Source organism: Eulemur rufifrons, chromosome 2, assembly GCF_041146395.1.
Source record: "Eulemur rufifrons isolate Redbay chromosome 2, OSU_ERuf_1, whole genome shotgun sequence".
In the NCBI taxonomy this organism is placed as follows: Eukaryota; Metazoa; Chordata; class Mammalia; order Primates; family Lemuridae; genus Eulemur; species Eulemur rufifrons.
The window spans coordinates 124,638,191-124,658,016 of NC_090984.1; the positions used below are offsets into that span (position 1 = coordinate 124,638,191).

General features: G+C 56.9%; 1 protein-coding gene across 15 annotated transcripts in view; it reads left to right on the plus strand.

The window, feature by feature from the left end:
• Positions 1–18,522: 18,522 nt before the first annotated feature.
• Positions 18,523–19,826, plus strand: part of KLC1 (kinesin light chain 1) — a 59,821-nt gene continuing 58,517 nt past the window's right edge. For all 15 annotated transcript variants that reach the window (XM_069490428.1, XM_069490435.1, XM_069490406.1 and 12 more), the window contains exon 1: positions 18,523–18,770. The gene's annotated coding sequence lies outside the window, so the exon portion shown is untranslated. The remainder of the gene's footprint in view (positions 18,771–19,826) is intronic.

The window sequence follows — 19,826 nt, forward strand, 5'->3', positions numbered from 1 at the left end:
AACGAGCTATCAAGCCAGGATGAGACACGAAGCAGTCTTAAATGTGTGTCACCAACTGAGGGAAGCCAGTCTGAAAGGCTGCGAACTGCACGGCACTCCGGCAAAGGCAAAGCCGTGGCGAGAGTCAAGAGATCGGGGGCTGCCGGGGGCTGGGGCAGGTGCTGAACGGGGGCAGCACAGACTTTTAGGGCAGTGAAACTGCTCCGTGTGATACTACAGTGGGGGACACATGGCATTATGCGTCTGTCAGAACCCATGTACTGCACCAAGAGGGAACCCTCTCGTAAACTGGGGACTGGGGTGATAAAGCCGTGCCATTGTGGGTCACCGATTCTAGCAAACACACCGCTCCTGTGGGGGTGTCGATAGTGGGGGAGGCTGTGGGGTGCACGGGGCACATGGGCGATCTCTGTACCGTCTGCTCAGTTTTGCTGTGAACCTAAAACCGCTCTAGAAAATAGTTTATTTAAAAAACAAAAACGGGTGGGCCTCCCTCCCGACTGCCTGCACCGTGGGCAGACGCTCAGGCATGTCCTCTCCAGAGTGGCACGAGTCCTCCCTTTTTCTCCCGAGGCTTCAGTTTCCTCCTCGCCTGCCCTGCAGACCTGCTAGGGTCCCTCCTCCCAAACACACAACAAAATTCCTTTCCTTGGTCCTGCCACCCTCTGCCTTCTCCCACCAAACTTGCTGAAGGGTATCGTATTCTCTTCTTGGACGCCCGTGAACCGGTTCCCTGGACGGACACAACTGGGGAAAACCCTGCCTGGGTGGCCTTCCTGCCCCCGCACCCACGAGTGGCCCCGCGCCTCTGCCCCTCCCTGGTCCACTTGCAGGCTTTGCTGCGAGGCTCGGTCTTGCTGTGGCCGTTTTTCGTCCACTCTGGTCCCGTAGCCGAGGCAAAGCCCCACGGCTGCCCGGGTCACTCCTGCTACCCCTTTTCTTTCTGCTGTTGCTGCTGATGACAGATGAAGAGGTTGTTTGCTTTTCCTTAAGGGCCGTGAACTAAGCATCTGACACGCACCAGGCCCGTCTGAGCAGGATACACTCGTTCACACTTGATGGAGGGTCTGCAGGTCACAGCGGCGCAGAGCCAGGAGTGGGCCCCGGCCTGTGGCACCTCCGCCAGCCTCTGCACCTTACCCGGAGCCCGTTTGAAGTCCCAAGCTCGGTGTTCCCAGCTGCACACAGCAGCCCTGGCAGCCCCCTTTTTGCTGCGCCTTCCTGGGTCCCTTTCCTCCCCCGAGCTGCCCTGCAGAGCGCCCTCCTCCCCCAGGACCCTGGGCAGCCTGGCCGGAAGACTGGGGAGCTCCAGGGGCCTCCACCTGGACCACATGCATGGCTGTTCAGGGGACCAGGCTGACCAGCGTGTGGCTGTCCCAGCCAGCAGGAGGTGCTCCCAGGCCAGGCCTTGTCGCGTCTTGGGGCCTGTGCCCAAATGCAGGGCTGCGGAGGAGGAAGGGGGAGTGCGTGGGGGTGGGCAGCCCGCGTGTCCTCCACGTGCCCCTGTGAGGCTCAGAGGCCAAACAGTTAAGATGGGGGTGCGTGTGTGTGAAAATACACAACCATTCCAACCACTTTCCAGTGCCCAGGTCAGGGGCATTCAGGACGTTCATGTTGTACGACCTCACCGATATCCAGGTCCACAACTTTTTCATCTTCCCAAGTGGAAACTCTGTCCCCGTCATACACTCTCCATTTCCCACCCCCAGACCCTGGCAACCACCATTCCACTTCCCAGCTCTCTGGGGACCTCACACGAGTGGAATCCTGCAGTATTTGTCCTTCTGTCACTGGCGTATTTCAGCATCACGTCCTCAAGGTCTGTCCGTGCTGTAGCAAGTGCAGACGCGTTTGTTGCGGACAGATACAACTGGGCCCGGATCTCAGCTCTGGCACCTGAGCCCTCTGAGCCACAGACGCCACCGTAGACTGGGAATGGTGACCCTCAGAGCAAAGGGTACGTGAGGGGTCTGCCGAGGGTCCGGGGAGGACAGAGTGTCCTTACTTGGCGCTACTCAAGAGCACCTACTGCGTGCCAGGCCCTGGGAAGAGCTGTGAGCTAGAGGGCCGCCCGCCCTCCCCCAGCCGGCGACGCCCCTGCCCAGGCGGCCTGCTCCCCTCGCAGCTGCCAGGAGAGGCATCTCTTTCCTTTTATGCTGTTGGAATGAGCTGATCAATGTCCCGGAGGTGTCCAGGCTGCTCACGCTGCGATTTGGGCTGCTTGGCTATTGATCAGCAGGACTATCTTCGCTCTGCCCTGAGTCAGCCCTTCGGGGGAAAGTGCAGGAAGGGCTGTTGGAGGAGGCGGCCAGAGGGGCTCCTGTGCAGGTATTCGGGGGCCATGCGCTCCTCTGGGCTGCCCCACCCAGGCACACACTCACCCCAAGACTCGAGCTTGCTGCCAACACAGATCCGTGGCTGGGTGCAGGCCGGAAAGATCGACACGGAGAAAGCCAAAGTGGTGAGCAGAGAGGCCCTGGGAGGAGCCGTCTGTCTGTCTGTCTGGTCTCCCACGCCCACTGGCCACACCTGGGCTAAGCAGCACCTGCAGCTGCCGGGCTGGTGTGTGACAGGCTGGTCAGTCTGCTGGGAAACTGCTGTGTGCAGAGGATGTGACCTGTAACCGAAGGCCGCGTCCTGCGTGTGCTCGGTGCCCCCGGCCTGGCACAGGGTCCTAGCCGTCCGTGCAGCCCTGGCCTGGGGCAACGTCCACCCTGGTGGGGATGTGGCAGGACGCCTGGCAGGGCCACGGCAGACCCAGACCCGCATTTGTGGCCAGGCCTTATTCCAGCCAGAAAGCCGGGCCGCCCGGCAACACATCTGGCTGCAGACGCGGAATCTGACCATCTGGTCAAAGAGACACAGGCCCCAAGGTCACCCAGGGGCGTGGCCTCTTCTTGGGCAGGGCTGTGACCATCTCCTCACGTGGTGCCTGGCACGGAGTAGGCCTCTGGCAAATGTGTTAAGGGAGCGCAGCTATGGGGTCTGGGCCTTTTTAGCAAGTAATAAAAACGGAGCAAATAACATGTGTCGGACACGGGCCTCAGGGCCTTGTTTACATGGATTCACCCCTCGGAGCAGCCCTCGGGGGAGTCCTGGGGCTCCTCTCACTGCGGGCCACACGGCTCGCACTCAGCCGCCAGCCCCTCCCGCCCAGGCCCTGTGTGCCGCTGCAGTCCTGGGCCGACCCAGCCCCGTGCGGTGCCGCTGCCAGGTGCCAGTGGGGAGGACGACCTGCGTCACCACTGCAGGTGCTGGGGCTCACCAGTGAGCCAAGGGCAGAAAGCCTTGGGGGCGACAGGACGTAAATTTCATGCCTTGTTAGGAGGTGCTGAGTGCTGTGGCGCTGGGGGCACGCAGAGGGCGAGGGAGCCGGACTGGGGCAGGAGCATCCCGGACCGTGGGCACCACGACCAAGGCAGGTCCACGGGCAGCAGGACAGCGGGGTGGGGGCCGCGGGAGCCCAGGGCGGGGAGATGGCTAGACCTGGGCTTTCACCCGAGTGCCCTGGGGAGCTCCGAGGGGTCTGGAAGGGAGGGCCGTGGCCTGATCCCTGTGGGGTGCAGCAGGGGTGGGGAGGACGAGCGGGGAGCCCTGTAGCTGCTGCTGAGACGCGTGTGGCTCCGACCAAGGGCTGGCGGGGACAGTGGGGCCTAGGACTGCCCTGTGTGGTAGGGGCCACTGGCCACGTGTGGTGATTACATTTCAATTACTTCGGTGAAATTAAGACTCAGCCCCTCAGGCACACAAGCCCCCACTCAGGTGCTCACAGGCCTCCTATGGCCAGCGGCTGCCCTGCTGGACATCACAGACACAGAACTGTCGCAGAGTTCTCTTGGACAGTACCGGCCTAGGAGGTGCTAGAGGCGTGTTGCTCCTCCTCAGGCCAGCGGATATTGCTTGTGCCACCCCTGTCGTGAGAAAGGCCCTGCTGGGCACAGGGGACACGCAGACTGTCTACAACCCCATCTCCAGGCCAGGTCCCAGGTGCGGGGCCCCAGCTGAGCAGCAGGGGGCAGGTTGGAGCAGGGGGCCCAGGAGGGGGTGTGAGAGGCTGTGTCCCCAGGTGGACGGGTGGGCCGTCCAGGCGAGGGTCAGCCCAGCAGGACAGCAGCGCCCGACCGAGGAGGGAGAGGGTCCGCACGTCCTGAACCAGGCGTGGCCACTGCAGCTTTTCCTAGGAAGCTGGTGTCAACTGAAAAGAAGCCAAACTTTGTAAAATAATTTTCTTTTTATCTTTTTTTTTTTTTTTGAGACAGAGTCTCACTGTGTTGCCTGGGCTAGAGTGCCGTGGCGTCAGCCTAGCTCACAGCAACCTCAGACTCCCGGGCTCAAGCAATCCTCCTGCCTCAGCCTCCCTAGTAGCTGGGACTATAGGTGTGCGCCACCATGCCCGGGTAATTTTTTTCTATATATTTTTAGTTGTCCAGCTAATTAAAGACTCTGAACTTGTAACTGGTTAAAGACATGATGCTTTGTCTAAAGGCTTGGAATGTTCAGATAAGTAAGTCTGTTAACCAGAGACAAGCCACTGGACATGCACTTGTGTAAACTGAGGACCTGCAGGTGTGTCTTGCATTCCCTTAGGCCTGCTAATGGGTTACAAAGGGTGACTCCAAGAAGGGAGGGGACACGATGAGGCACGTCCGACTTCCCTCATTGTGGCAAGCAATTTAGTTTGAGGATATCCCCTTGGCCAGGGCCGGGGGCGGGGGGTCCATTCAGTCAGCCAGTGGGGGGAAGCCGTAAGATTTTATTTTAGTTCCCACTGGTGAGAGGGACACTGTTGTCCAGGCTGCAGCCACGGCCGCACGGCTGGTGAGCCTTTGTGACGTCTAAGCCGGGAAGTTAGCTCCACTGCAGATTCTGAACCTCACAGGAGAGCTGCAACGTGAGCTGGCTCTTTTCTGATGTCCTATACTGATTACTTGCTGAAACGACACTATTTTGGACATGTTGGGTTCAGTAAAATATATTAAAAAGGAAGGGAATCCTGACACAGGCTACGACATGGAGGAACGTTGAGAACATTGTGCTGGGTGACACAAGCCAGTCTCACAAGGACAAGTACAGCACCGTGAGCTCCGGCTCTGTGAGGCCCCTGGAGGGCAGACCCAGACAGACGGGCGCGGGCGGGGCCAGGGGCTGGCAGGAGGGCAAATGGTGGTGTTTCATGCGGGCAGTTTTAGTTATGGAAGATGGAAAAGTTCTGTGGCCGTGGGGGCACAGCAGTGCGATGTCCTTAATGTCACTGAAATGCACACATGAAGTGGTTAAAATTGTGAATTTTGCGTTATATTTTTCCACAAATTAAAAAATTTTAATAATTTTGATAAAATTTGCTGAAGAAACAAACTCTCTCTATGTATGTAAAAGTAAAGTTACTCCCACCTGCTTCTTTTTCACTTTTCACTGTGACCCCCAGACAGTTTTTAGTGGCCCGGAGGCTCCTTGTGGGTCTGCGTGGCCGCTGGGCTGGCAGAGGCCTGCAGGGTGCCGGGCGGCGGCTGGGCCGCACAGAGGCGGTGCCCGAGCGGGCGGTGGCCGGAGCATCTGCAGGGCGGCAGCGTCAGGAGTGTGGGGGCCGCAGACACCGGGGAGAAGGAACCTGATTCCAGACTTCTGGCCTCCAGAACTCGAGACTAAATTTCCGTTTGTTCTAATAACTGCTGTTGTTCTGTTTGTGCTAATCTGTAACAGCAGCCACAGCAGACGTGCACTTTGCAGAATTAGAGATGAGGACGGAGCGGCAGGTGGCCCCCGGCAGCCTTTGGGGACCAGATGGGGTCGATGTGCAGCCGAGGAAAAGGAGGCGATTTACGTCTGGGGCTGGACAGAGCCTGCGTGTCAGCAGCTTCTAGAGCGAATCGATAGGTGGAAGTTGCCAGAGGCCGTTAACAGCCTCTCGGCAGAGCCAGGCTGCAGAGCTGGGACAGGGGTAAAAGCTTCGGTCTGGTTTCCTACAGCAGCAGGGTGGGCTGCGGGCCCAGGGGACGGGGGCACAGAAAAGCGACTTGAGCCGAGGCCTTGCAGCCAGTTTCCCCTCTCGGTTTGTCCATCTGTAAAATGGGCTGGTGCTCCCTGTCCTGGCTGGTGTGAGGTGCTGTGTGCCAACACGTCTGTGCCTACTGAGGTTCTGTGCAGACAGGGGAACCACAGGTGCTGGGAGCAATGGACACCCCCAGCCGGCCGCAGGCTCGCCCGGGATCTCAGCAGGACCTAAGCTAAGCCAGCCGTCCCGGGCCCCTCTGCACATTTCCTTCCTTCGTCTGCATCTCCTGCAGAGCTGAGCAGGGTGGGGCCGGCTCTGCCCTCCTCCTGTTTCCGCAGGTCTGGACGTCCCCTCTTCACAGGTGACAGGCAGTGGCTGGAACTGTGTGGCTGCTGGGGGTGCTCTAACCCCACCTCCCACCCCAAGATCACCGTTCTCCTGGGTGTTGCCCAAGGCGTGTGGTTGCAGCTGGACCAGCACAGCAATCAGTCGGGAGGGGATGAGTGACCGCCCCGCAAACCTGACTGAATCCATCAGATTATACGGGCCCGAGGGAGCTGCCGAGAGAGGAGCCGCGCGTGAGCAGTGTCCGCAGGAAAACTTCACAGGCAGCTCTGCCATCCGGCGGTGCGGGCTGCCCGGGAGGGACAAGGGAAGCCAGCTGGGGGCAGGAAGGCGGGTCCCTGGAGAAGACTCACCCCAGGGAGGTTTACCAATAGCAGAGGAGGGCCGGGGCATGGAGGCACCCCACGCACCCCGCCTCTGGGGTGGGGGTGCTGCTCCCGGGAACAGGGTTTGTGGACTCAAAGAAAAAGGTGAGGCTGCCAGAGGAGCCAGGGCTGAGGGGGAGGCTGACCCCGCTTCCCTCCCAACCCTGTCCTGCTGCTGCACCCTCCCAAGGAGGGTCCACATGGGCTCACGCCAGGCAGTGCCGAGTGTCCTGGCCACAGAGGTGGGTCCAGTGTGGGCCTGTGACCTAAGAAGGTGGAATCCAAGGGAAGCCTGGGGCACTTACTGATGGCAGGGAGGTGACGAGCTTTCTCCTTGTGGACAGGGAGGTATAAAGATGTGGTGTCTGAGCTGAGTCAATGTTTACTTTTACATAAATATTTTAAAGATAGTTTATAGCACTATACAGAAAGTGACGCTGACTTTTCTTTTTCAACATTGTGAAACATGCTTAAGAATGTACAAATTTTTAAGGCTGGGCATGATGGCTCACGCCTGTAATCCTGGCACTCTGAGAGGCCGAGGCGGGTGGATCGTTTGAGCTCAGGAGTTCAAGACCAGCCTGAGCAAGAGCGAGACCCCCGTCTGTACTAAAAAATAGAAAGAAATTAGCTGGACAACTAAAAATATATATATATAAAAAGTTAGTTGGGCATGGTGGCGCATGCCTGTAGTCCCAGCTACTGAGGCAGTACGATTGCCTGAGCCCAGGAGTTTGAGGTTGCTGTGAGCTAGGCTGACACCCTTGCACTCACTCTAGCCAGGGCAACAGAGCGAGACTCTGTCTCAAAAAAAAAAAAAAAAAAAAAAAGATGGGGTATCTGAACTGCTGTAGCCATTTCTGCTCCTACAAAGGGAGCCAGGCTGAGGTCCAAACACACACTCTTGGGGAGGCAGAGCCAAGAAAGCTGCCAGACACAGGAGGCCCCGACGGTGGGGCCCAGCAGTACAAGGGCATCCCGGGCACCAGGAATGTCCTGTTTCTGGATCTAGGTGGTGGCTACAGGGTGTGCTCACTTTGTGAAGGTTTATGAGATGGCACTTGGAATGGGCGTGTCTCTCTAGTGTATGTTCTGTGTCATTCAAGTGCACATTAAAAAGGAAGAGGCTGGGCGCGGTGGCTCCTGCCTGTAATCCCAGCACTCTGGGAGGCCGAGGTGGGAGGATCACTTGAGCTCAGGAGTTCCATACCAGCCTGAGCAAGAGCAACTTGTCCGAGGCAGGACTAGTGTCACAGAAGGCAGGAGAAGCCTCCGGAGAGCTGTTGGGAGGCCAGGCAGGGGGAGCTTGGGTAGCAGCTGAGGAACTCAGTGTTTGTCAGCACGAAAGCTGGAGGCTTCCTTGGTGCTAGAGCTTGGACGTTTGTCCCCTGCAAACCTCAGTGGAAACGTGACCCCAGTGTTGCAGACGGGCCTCACGGGAGGTGCTGGGTCACGGGGCAGATCCCTCACGATCGGCTGGGTGCCAGCCGCGCCGTAAGGCACGAGTTCTCGCCCCATTAGTCCCCTCAAGAACTGGTTGTTAAAAAGAGCCTGGCACGGCCCCCGCTTCCTCTCCCACCGTGTGGTCTCTGCACCCGCTGGCTCCCTGTCTCCCACCGTGAGTGGAACAGCAGATGCTGGTGCCATGCTTCTCCTGCACTCTGCACGGACATGAGCCAAATAAACCCCTTTTCTTTACAAAGTACCGAGCCTCGGTGTTCCTTCATAGCAACGCTAACTGGGCTGAGACACACAGGTACCAGCAGATCTGTTCTTGGTGCCACTGGGAATCGTTGGCATTGTCTTCTACTCCCCTAAACTCCTACCTGCTTACAGTGGCTTTGTCAGCTTTCTCCTCCTGCTGGTGTGGCCTCCCAGATGGTGCCCAGTGACTCTCACCTCCTGCTCTTCAGGCCCTTCCCCGGTCGCCTCCTGCCCCTGTAGAGCTGAGCTGCGTGTCCAGTAGGGTACTGTGGACATGGTGGCATGTGACTTCTGTGCCTAGGTCTGGGGCCTGCTAGGAAACGGAACCCACCCCAGGTGGTTTTCACGGAGAGGCGTCAGTGGAGGGGCTACTCCCAGAGGTGCAGGCAGGGTTAGCCAGCGAGGAAGGGGGCAGCAGGGGCGGCCACAGAGGGGCTGCCCAGTAAGCTGCAGTCACGGAGGGTCCAGCCGCCGTGACGGGGGGGGGGTGGGGAGGAGGAATGGTCCCAACGCCTCCTCCCATCCCCTGGCCTCCGAAGGAGCCCAGGGGTGCAGCCTCCCAGGGCCTCCCAGGGCCTAACGCAAACAGAAAGGAACAGAAAGTGGATGTGGGTGGGGCAAAGAGGACAGGGAACCAGGGCGCCAGAGAACACGAAGTCCCAGTGCAGAGTCGAAAGCCGCAGTGCTGCCAAGGCATTCCCTCGCGCCAGCGGATCTGCACGTTCAACACAACCCACTCGTGACCCACTCAGCTTCTTATAGACACTGATAAGCTGATTGTAAAATTTTTATGGAAATACAAAGGACATAGAATATCTAATCTGACAAGAGAAGAACCAAGTTGGAGGACTTATACTGCCTGACTTTGAACCTTAACTACTAAACTACACTGGTTAAGGCAACGTGGGGCCCGAATTAAGGATGGACAGTTAAAGGGCCAGAATAGTGAGCTTAGAAATAGACCTGCACGGATACCATCATTTGAGTTTTTGACAAAAGCATGAAAGCAATCCAGTGGGGAAGGCAAGTTTTTTCATCAAATGTTGTTGGATGTCCATATTTATTTATTTATTTATTTTTTTTTTTTTTTGTTGAGACAGAGTCTCACTTTGTTGCCCAGGCTAGAGTGAGTGCCGTGGCGTCAGCTTAGCTCACAGCAACCTCAAACTCCTGGGCTCAAGCGATCCTACTGCCTCAGCCTCCCGAGTAGCTGGGACTACAGGCATGCGCCACTATGCCCGGCTAATTTTTTCTATATAGATTTTTAGGTGTCCATATAATGTCTTTCTATTTTTAGTAGAGACGGGGTCTCGCTCAGGCTGGTCTCGAACTCCTGACCTTGAGCAATCCACCCGCCTCTGCCTCCCAGAGTGCTAGGATTACAGGCGTGAGCCACCGCGCCCGGCCTATTTATTTATTTTTTGAGACAGAGTCTCACTTTGTTGCCCAGGCTAGAGTGAGTGCCGTGGTGTCAGCCTAGCTCACAGCAACCTCAAACTCCTGGGCTCAAGCAATCCTATTGCCTCAGCCTCCCAAGTAGCTGGGACTACAGGCACGTGCCACCATGCCGGGCTGATTTTTCTATATATATTTTTAGTTGTCCATATAATTTCTTTCTATTTTTAGGGTCTTTTCTATTTTTAGGGTCTCACTCTTGCTCAAGCTGGTCTCGAACTCCTGAGCTCAAAGGATCCATTCGCCTTGGCTTCCCAGAGTGCTAGGATTGCCAGCGTGAGCCACCACGCCTGGCCTGGATGTCCATATTTAAAAAGCAAAGCAAAGCAAACAAATAAAAACGTAACCCCTACCTCATACTGTATATTAAAAAATGATAATTTGAGAGGGATCAAGACCGAAAAGTGAAAGCTAAAACATTAAATTTTCTAGAAGAAAGCATAAGAGGATAACTCCATGACATGGAAGTAGGAAGTGGTTTCCTAGACAGGACACAGATAACAATACCTGTAAGTGAAAAACTTGAAAATTAAGAACTACTGAACATCAGAAGACATTTATCAAAATTAAGTAGGTAGTATGGCCCCACTTACATGAGGTACGTAGAGTGGTCAAAACCACAGACGTGGACAGCAGGATGGTGGTTGCCAGGGGCCAGGGGGAGCGGGCAGTTAATATCTGATGGGGACAGAGGTTCCGCTTTACAAGGGGAAAAGAGCTCTGGAGGTAAACGGTGGTGATGGTTGCACAACATCATAAATGTATTTAATAACACCAAATGTACACTTGAAATAGCTAATGTGGTATATTTTATGTTATATGTATTTTACCACAGTAAAAAAAATGGGAAAAATGAATAGGCAAGCCACAGACTGGGAGGAAATAGTCGCAAAACATGTCCCTGCCAAAGGACTGGTATCCACGATATATAAAGGACTCATAAAACTCAATAATAAAAAAAAAACCCAATAAAAAATAATCAAAAGATGTGAACAGACATTTTGCAAAGATAGATATATTAGTATAAATGGCCAATAAGCACATGAAAAGATCTTAGTCATGAGAGAAATGCAGATTAAAAGTGGAAAGAGGCCGGGCGCGGTGGCTCACGCCTGTAATCCTAGCGCTCTGGGAGGCCGAGGTGGGCGGATCGTTTGAGCTCAGGAGTTCGAGACCAGCCTGAGCAAGAGCGAGACCCCATCTCTACTAAAAAAATAGAAAGAAATTATATGGACAGCTAAAAATATATATAGAAAAAATTAGCCGGGCATGGTGGTGCATGCCTGTAGTCCCAGCTACTCGGGAGGCTGAGACAGGAGGATCGCTTGAGCTCAGGAGTTTGAGGTTGCTGTGAGCTAGGCTGACGCCACGGCACTCACTCTAGCCTGGGCAACAGAGTGAGACTCAGTCTCAAAAAAAAAAATAAAATAAAATAAAAGTGGAAAGAGACGTGGGCATTCCCCAGAATGACTCAGATTTAAAAGACTGACACCACCAGACGCTGGTGAAGATGTGGAGCAACTGGAATGCTCATGCGTCTTTCGTGTGGGAGTGTAACATGGCCCATCATTCAGGAAAAGGGTCTGGAAGTTTCTTACAAAACTAAATATATGTCTACCCTATGACCTGCAATTCCATTGCTGGGTATTTACCCAAGAGAAATGAAAATCTGTTCCCCAGAAGACTAGGAAAGTTCAAATAAGCTTTATTCATATTAACCAAAGCAGAAGCAGCCTAGGTTTCCAGCAACAGGAGAATGGCAAACAAACTTGACGACTGGATGAATGTCAAAAACAGGAGATGAGTGAAAGACGCCAGACACAGAAGGTAGAGACTGTAAGATTCCATTTATATAAAGTGCTCGAACAGGCAAAACTAGCCTACAGTTAAAAAATAAAAGCAGGTCAGGCACGGTGGCTCAGGCTTGTCATCCCAGCACTTAGGGAGGCTGAGGCAAGAGGCTGGAGGCCAGGATTTTGAGATCAACCTGAGCAACATGGCAAGACCTATCTCTACAAAAAATAGAAAAATTAGCTGCAACGTGGTAATGCACACCTATAGTCCCAGCTGCTTGGGAGGCTGAGACAGGAGGATCACTTGGGCCCAGAAATTCGAGACCACCCTGGGCAACATAGCAAGACCCATCTCTACAAAAAATTATTTACTTATTATTATTATTTTTTTGAGACAGAGTCTCACTCTGTTGCCCCTGCTAGAGTACAGTGGTGTCATCATAGCTCACTGCAACCTCAAACTCCTGAGCTCAAGCGATCCTTCTGCTTCAGCCTCCTGAGGAACTGAGACTACAGGCACGCTCCACCACACCCAGCTGATTTTTTTCTATTTTTAGTAGAGACTGGGTCTTGCTTTTGCTCAGGCTGGTCTTGAACTCATAAGCTCAAGTGATCCTCCTGCCTCAGCCTCACAGAGTGATAGGATTACAGGCGTGAGCCACTGAGCCTGGCCCAAAATATTTTTTTAATTAGCTGGCCGTCATGGCATGCACTTGCAGTCCCAGCTACTCTACTCGGGAGGTTGGGATGGGAGAATTGCTTGAGCCCAGGAGTTCAAGGCTACAGCGAGCTATGATCACACCACTGCACTCCTGCCTGGGCAACAGAGCGAGACCCTGTCTCTAAAACAATAAAAACAACAAAACAAAAAATACTCAGGACAGTGTTTGCCTACAGAGGGGGAATCGCTGGGAAGGGATGTCAGAGAACTCTGCGAAGGAAGGGCACGTTCCATTTCTTGGTAGGGGTTTCAGTCACACAGGTGAAAAGTTTCTCAGAGCTTGTCACATTTACCTACGTGTGTCAAACCTTACAGAACACACAATACGATGTACAGCACAAAGCGTGAGCCCTGATGCAAACTCTGGACATTAGTTAATGTGTGAATCTTGGTCCATCGGTGGCAGCAGATGTTCCCACTAACGCAAGACGTTCGCCACGGGGATACCGGGTGGGAACTCCTTGTACTTTCTGCTCGATTTTTCTGTAAGCCTACAACGGCTTTAAAAAAAAAAAAACTCTATTAACTAAAAAATAAAAAGAAAATGTTAAGTCCCTGAAATAAAGGTAAATATAATGTAAAACAAAACTCTTTGAATGGTACCCTTTAGATTCATGCATTTCACCACATGTAAATGTTCCCTAAAACAAATACCGAGCTTTGTCAACGCCATGAGTGCCGAAGCATTTGCGGGTTAAGTGCGCTGATGTTCGCGGAGTCCTTTGAAACACGTTGGGAGAACATGGACCAAGGGACAGAGGGGTGCAGAGATGGGCTCACGCAAGTGGAGCAGAATGTCGGTGGTGGAATCTCGGTGGTGGGCACGTGGACGTTCACCATACAGCTGTGTCAACTCTTCTGTAAATGTGAGTATTTTCAAATAAAATTTTGGGGGCAAATCCCCAGTGTGGAATCTCAGTTTTCGACATGTCCCTGCCCCTAGACCCCCCAGCCCCACTGTCTCCTCTCTCTGAGTGCTCATCACACCAAACTGAAATAATCTGGACAGCATAGATGTCTTCCCATCGCCCAGTCTCTGGCATAACTTTTTAACCACATAAAACGGGTCAAGTCTCCAGGCCACATGTGGCGAGTCCAGCACCTTCCCCGAGATATCTCGTGATTCCTTGAGAGACAATGAGTAGGACCTGGTCACCTCGAACACTGTCATCCTCAGCATCTGGCTGAAGTCTGGGGACACCTGTGGCCCAAGGAGCGCGTGATGAATGTACAAGGTGCACACGGCCAGCCTGGGCTCCGCGTGGAGAGATGCTGCCCTGCCCGTCCTCCCTGAGCCGCGGTCCTCATCTGGAGCATCCTGGGCCCAAGGGCCTCCACGTCAGCTTCCCTCACGCGGGGCACCTCTGTGGGCTGGCCGAGAAGTGGGGCTCCGGGTCGCCAGGCTGCCTGGGCCTCCCCAGGCCACTCGCCAGCATGGTTGCCAGCTGCAGCCTCACTCCAGCGGTATTAGGACACCGCCGGCCCAGTCTGTTTGAGGGGTTGGTCAGGACATGGATGCTGCAGGCCTGGGTCACCAGGGCCACGTGAGCAGACCAGCTACCATGACCCGGGCTTGCTAAGCGGGATCCGCAGCGTGGGAGAAGGTGTGACCGAGTGGTCACGGTGGCCTGCTGGCCCTGGGAGAACCCAGGCTCTGTCCTCTCTGAGGCCCCTGGGCAGTCCTGCGGGAGCAGGGGTGGGGTTCGCCAGGCTGCATCCAGGCCTCATTCCCTGGCATTCCAGGGAGGAAACTGCATGCCAGGGACAGAGACAGAGAGGTGGGCTTCCCTGCAGAGCCACCCTAGCTCCCATCCCAGCTCTTTCTGACTCAAAGCCCTGCCCTTTCCCCTCTGTTCCAGAGGAAGCAGTCCCCAGGGCTGTGGGTTAGGCAGCTCCGGCTCTCTAAATCAGAGTAATTCCATTTTCAGAATAGAAGCCTGAAACCAGAGAGGGTGTGACCTGCGGCCAGAGCAAGGCAGGACCGAGCCCAGATTAGCCTGGTCCGGATGCCAGGCCGCCCCTCCCTGGTGACTTGTGCCCAGGCCCCAGACGAAGCCAGCCTGCCCCGCCCTCAGCCTGTGCTTCCCCTGACCCCACTCCTGGTTACACCCCTGGCCTGAGGACGGGCACCAGGTACCAGTACTGCTGCCCAGCCCAGGATGAGTTTCAGGCCATCTCCCACCCTTCCTCCCTTCCCCTCCCCTCCCCTCTTCCTCCTCTTTCCCCCTTTTCCAGGCACTCAGGAGGGGGCTGCCCCTTGGACTGCAGGCCCTCCAGGATCAAAGGCAAGTCCCAGCCTCCTTGTCTCTTCCAAAAGGCTGCCCCCAAAGACAGACATCCACAGACATAGTAAAGAGATGAATGCTTAATAATGTAGCAACTTCCTGTTCCTCTCTCCACTTGGGACAAATGAGGCTGTGTGGTTCGTTCCCTTTGGGGCACTGTACTTTCCTTCCTGCAGTTCCTCCACCTGCTGGATCCTTTACATCTACCATGTGACTGTCTCCCCATCCCTGGGGGACACAGAGGTCCCCTGCACTATCTCCAGGCCCTGTCTCAGCTCCTGCAGGCCGTCAGCTCACCAGCCTGTTCTGTTGCCCAGCCTTGCCCTGACACTGCAAGTTCTCAGTCAACACTGGGACAGAATGCATCTGCAGCTGTAGGCTCCGCACTTGTCTCTGATGGCCCGGCTGCCTGGCACATTGCAGGGGCTCCGTATTCCTTGAGTCCACGGATGCATGGCGACGTTTTCATTCCTCCACCAGGGATCTCAGTCAGACACAGCTTCAGCTGGGCCTGCAGATGGCTCTAAACCCGCAGCTCAGACGCAGCCATGGCCTGTTTAGAATTCCAGGCTGTCTGTTCCCGTTCATTCTCCAGGTTTTGCAGCAGAGGAGTGAAAGGGTCAAGAGCAGGAAGGAGATGAAAACCGATAAAGGCAGAGGGCTAGGGAAAGGGAGAGGGACAGAGACAGGCCGAGAGGAGGCTGCAGCTCACACACAGGCTGCTTTTCCGCACAGGGAGAGCCAAGCAAGTCCCTAGGGAGCAAGGAGAAAGCCCGCATCCTGCTCTGATGTCGGCTGGAGGAAGCCCTAGTCCTGCCACATGGGGGGGGGGGTGCGCAGGGCAGGCCCTGGAGGAGGGTCTCCTGCTGCTCCCCTCAAGCACAGCCCACCCCCTCTAGGACCCTGACCGACCCTCTCCGAGTCTGTTAGCCACAGGGATGCTCAGGGGCCACAAGGCCCCACATAAAAAGTGTTTCATGTTCCATCCAGACAACCCCCAGCTGTGTTTGCTTCCCATGAGCCCTGTCCCTCTAGGCCCATGGGGAAGGACAGACAATGGGTTTGCTGCCCCTGAGTAGCCCTGCTGGGGCTTCCCCCCTGCAAAGGCACAGCTGCCACCAGACATGAGCTCCTTGGCTCTGCCAGAGGCTGCACGGGAAGCCTGGAGGGGCTCCGTTTTGATTCCTAAAGCTGAATGACATTTCTTCTCCAGGGCGCAGCAAGCAAACCACGCAACTTGCAGGGGCTTGGCTGTAGCGTCTGTAAAATGGAGACGGCAGGGCAGTACCCCCCTCTCAGTTTGTGAGGCTGAGAGGATTGAAAGGCACTGAGGATACTCAGGGTGGCTCAGCGAGGGTGGGTGCTTGTTAGTCTCTGAGTGGGGCCCTAGGGGAGGATGACTGGGAAATTCCTGCGCTCCAGGCCTGTCGCTGGGCAGGTATCCTGTGGGCACCCGCCAGGGCTGCTGGCTATTCGGGGCAGTAGAGCAGAGTGTCCACGTCTTTTGATCCTGGGCAGCACCTCGGGGGTCTAACCCTAGCTGCTACTGGCTCCAGGACTGGCAGGAACTCCTAAGGATCACGGCAGAAGTCAGGGACTCAAGGGGACCCTTCGTGTCTGCTCCCCCAGGGCTAGAAGCAAGAGCAGCAGCTTTGTGCCAAGGAAGCCAAGAAGGGGTGGCCAGGCCTTCCTCTCTCTTGCCCCTGCAGCTGAGTCAGGTGCTGGGCAGGGCTGTGGGCATGAGAAGGACCTGGGCCCCCCTGTTCTAGTGCTCACAGGCTGAGGGGAGGCAGCTGTGTCAACTGACCACACAGTGCATGTCGGTGGAAGGGACAGGTGGGAGCTCAAGGCCTTGACCCAGGCTGGCGCTGTCAGGGAAGGCCCTGCAGGAAGTGACTCCTGGCTGAGTTGTGGAGTACACAGACAAGGGGGAGGGAGAACATTCTAGGCAGGGTGGACGCTATGCACAGGGGCATGGGCGTGTGAGAGATCAGGGTGAACTCCGGATGGCCAAGCGTGTTCGGCAGACAGGAGAACCTGGAGGTCAGCAGCACCGGGACCTGTGGGCCTGGCAGACCCAGCGAGTTTAGACTTGCCCCAAGAGTGACGCATGGCAGTCTTGGTCGGGGTGGTGGGGGAACTGGCCTCTTCTCTTCCCCCAACATGTCAGGCTCACTCCTGCCAGCAGACTTGGCCCTGGAGTACTCTTCTGCTGGCTTTGCACCCTTGATCCCTCCTCTAGTTCACCCCTGACCTTTCTAGCCGCTGTCTGTAACTTCATCTCACTTTAATTCCCTGCAAGAGCAGTTATTTCCTTGTTTATGTGTTTACCGGCCTCTCTTCACTAGAGTGTGTGAACTCCTGGAGAGCAGGGATCTTCTCTTTCCAGTTCACCAGTGTATCCTTCCTTCGTTCTTACCATCCTCACAGGAGCTCCCCAAGTATTTGTTGAGGGAAAAAAATAAGGAGGTGATAAAGCCAGAAAAAATGGAAGAATGTTGTAGAGGCTGACTCTTGGCCATCCTTAGGAACCGGGGCATAAGGGAGGGGGCACAGGCATCCTGGGTTTATTGTTGGGGTGATGGGTGCAGAGGGGACAGTTACTGAGCCCAGAGGCACAGAAAGAAACCAGCCCTTGCCACAGCACCTGGCAGTGAGCCGGTGGACGCCCAGCCCAATGGTGGTTGGTGAGGAGCGGGTGACATCAGAGCAGCAGTTTGGCTGGAATACTAATGGTGGCGTGCAGGGGGTTTGTCTGGCCCTCACCCCCTACCTCTGCCTCAGGCCAACCCTAATGCTGTGTCACTCTGGAGGGAGCACCCCCTTGTTATTCCACCTTTGTACTTAGGAATGAAATCAAAGCAACCGGACCTCCTGGTGATGAGGAGCACTTGCTTCCCTGGGGACTGCTGGGTTCAACGGGTGGAAGAGGACAGCAGTTCATGAGACAGGGTGGGGGAACTGGCCCAGGTGCACTTCCAGGTTAAAGGCCGCCACGGGGGTCCTGCACTTGAAACGTTTGCAGGCACCTGGAGGGCTCCCCAAGCTGGTGCAGGCAAAGAAAGCTGGCTTTGCCCACTGAATCAGCTGCTGAGTCAGGCCTGCAGAGCTGGCACGCAGCAGGAGACCCGGGAGCCTCTCTGACCTGGAAGCACTGCCCTTCAGGCCTGGGCTGGAGGTCAAGGCCCTGCGGGCAGGGGGAGGGGCTGTATCGGCCAAGGGGTGCCACGCGGAGGGTGGGCGTCTCCTCCCTTGCCAGCACCCTGACCCTTCCCGATTACCCGCCTCAGGTGCAGCTTGTGTCCAAGGGGAAGCGCCTACTAAGCCCCCTGAGCTCTCATTCTGGAGGAGAGGGAATAATGGGACGGGCAGGGCGTAGGGTGGGGGCCCAGGGTCCTGATCAGAAGCTGTAGATTTTCCTGGAAAAGAGAAAGGCCTCTTGGCCGCAGGCTGAGCCTTCCCGGCCAGGGTCCTTCCTTTCTAGGGGATTACGAGAGCTTCCTAGCGGGTTCTGGTAAGCATAAGAGCCCGGGGGTGGCACGGGGCGGGACAGCCGCGTCCGCGAGCCCGGCTGGGCCACCCCACGGACGGCACCCAGGCCCGCACCCCGCCCGCCAGCCGCGAGGCCCGCGGAGCCCTGCGCCCACCACCCGCCTCCCCGAGACCGCCCACTCGATACCCAAACGCCGCCCCGCCCTCCCGGCCCCAGCTAGCTCGGCGTTTGCCGGGAGCCGCCCTGCCTCAGTTTCCCCGGCTCCCGGCGCCCGGCCCCGGCGGCGCGAGGGCGCCGATGACGTCATGCGGCGCGCGGCATTGTGGGCCGCGGCGGGGCGGGGCGCCGCGAGAGCGACGCGGAGACGCCATTTTCGGCGGCGGGAGCGGCACGGGCGGCGGAGCTGCGGCCGTGAGGAGGAGCTGAGGGGACAGCGCGCGGGCGGCCGAGCATGCTGCGGGGCGGCCGCGCCGGCGCCACTCGCTCGTGACCGCAGCGCCGCTCCTGAGGCGGCCGAGGCTGCGGGCCCGGCGCGCAGTCGCTGCTCCGCGCACGCGCACGGCGGCGCCTCTCGGTGCTGACAGCGCGAGACAGCGCGGCCCGGCAGGAGCAGGACGGTGAGTCCCCGCCCGGGCCTGGCCCCGGCCCCTTCCTGCACAGCCCGGTCCTGCTCAGGTCCCGGTGTCGGTCTGTCCCTTGTCCAGGTCCCCATCCCGGTTCCCGCCCCAGTTCATGGCTCCGGCCCCATCCGCGTCCCCTGCAGGTTCAGGTCCCTGTTCCCGGCTCCTCCCCATCCCCGGGCCCCCCGCCCTGGGCCGCGGCTCCTTCTCCATCCATGTCCCCACTCTAGGTTCCGGTCCCTGTCCCCGGCCCGAGGTTCCCTCTCCATCCATGTCCCCACTCTAGGTTCCGGTCCCTGTCCCCGGCCCGAAGCTCTCTCTCCATCCATATCTCCACCCTAGGTTGACGTCCCTGTCCCCGGCCCCTTCCCCGGCCCTGGGTCCTCCGCCCTGAGCCGCGGCTCCCTCCGGGTCTGGGTCCCCCCTCTGGGTTTAGGTTCCCGTCCCCAGTCCATGGCTCCTTCCCATCTGTGTCCCCTCATCCCGTCTCCGCCCCAGCCCCTCGTCCTCGGCTCGGCCCTGCCGCGGGCGGGGGCGGCCGTTCCCGGGAACAGCTGCGGATCCGGGGAGCCGCACGACGGGCATGTGGCCGCCCCCGGGAATGCGGCGGGCGAGAGGCCGGTGGCCGGGCGCGCCGGCTTTGTCCGATTCCTCCCTCTTCCTTCCGGCCGCCGCCCTCTCCCGCGGCACCGCCCTGAGCGGACGCGCCTGTCATCCTCGCGGCCCCTCCTGGGGGGCCAGCTCCACCGCGCCCCCTTGGCGATCCCTTTCTGTCAGTAGCCAGATGCGAAGTGTTTCGAACAACCCTGTTCACCTAAGCTGGCGTTGATCCAACTAAACTTGCAGCGGTCCCTGTCCTGGAGTGCTTTTTCAGTGTAAAAATACGGTGCACCCTTTTCCTTAAAAAATTAAAATAAAGCGTTAAAAAAGTAAAATGAATGCGTGGTTGAGTGGATGGTTTTGTAACTTGGGTTTGCAGGTCATTTCCAGGTATATTTGTGTTAGAATTTTTGCTGCCTGTTACCGTTTTATTGTTTAGACGCATTTAAGAAT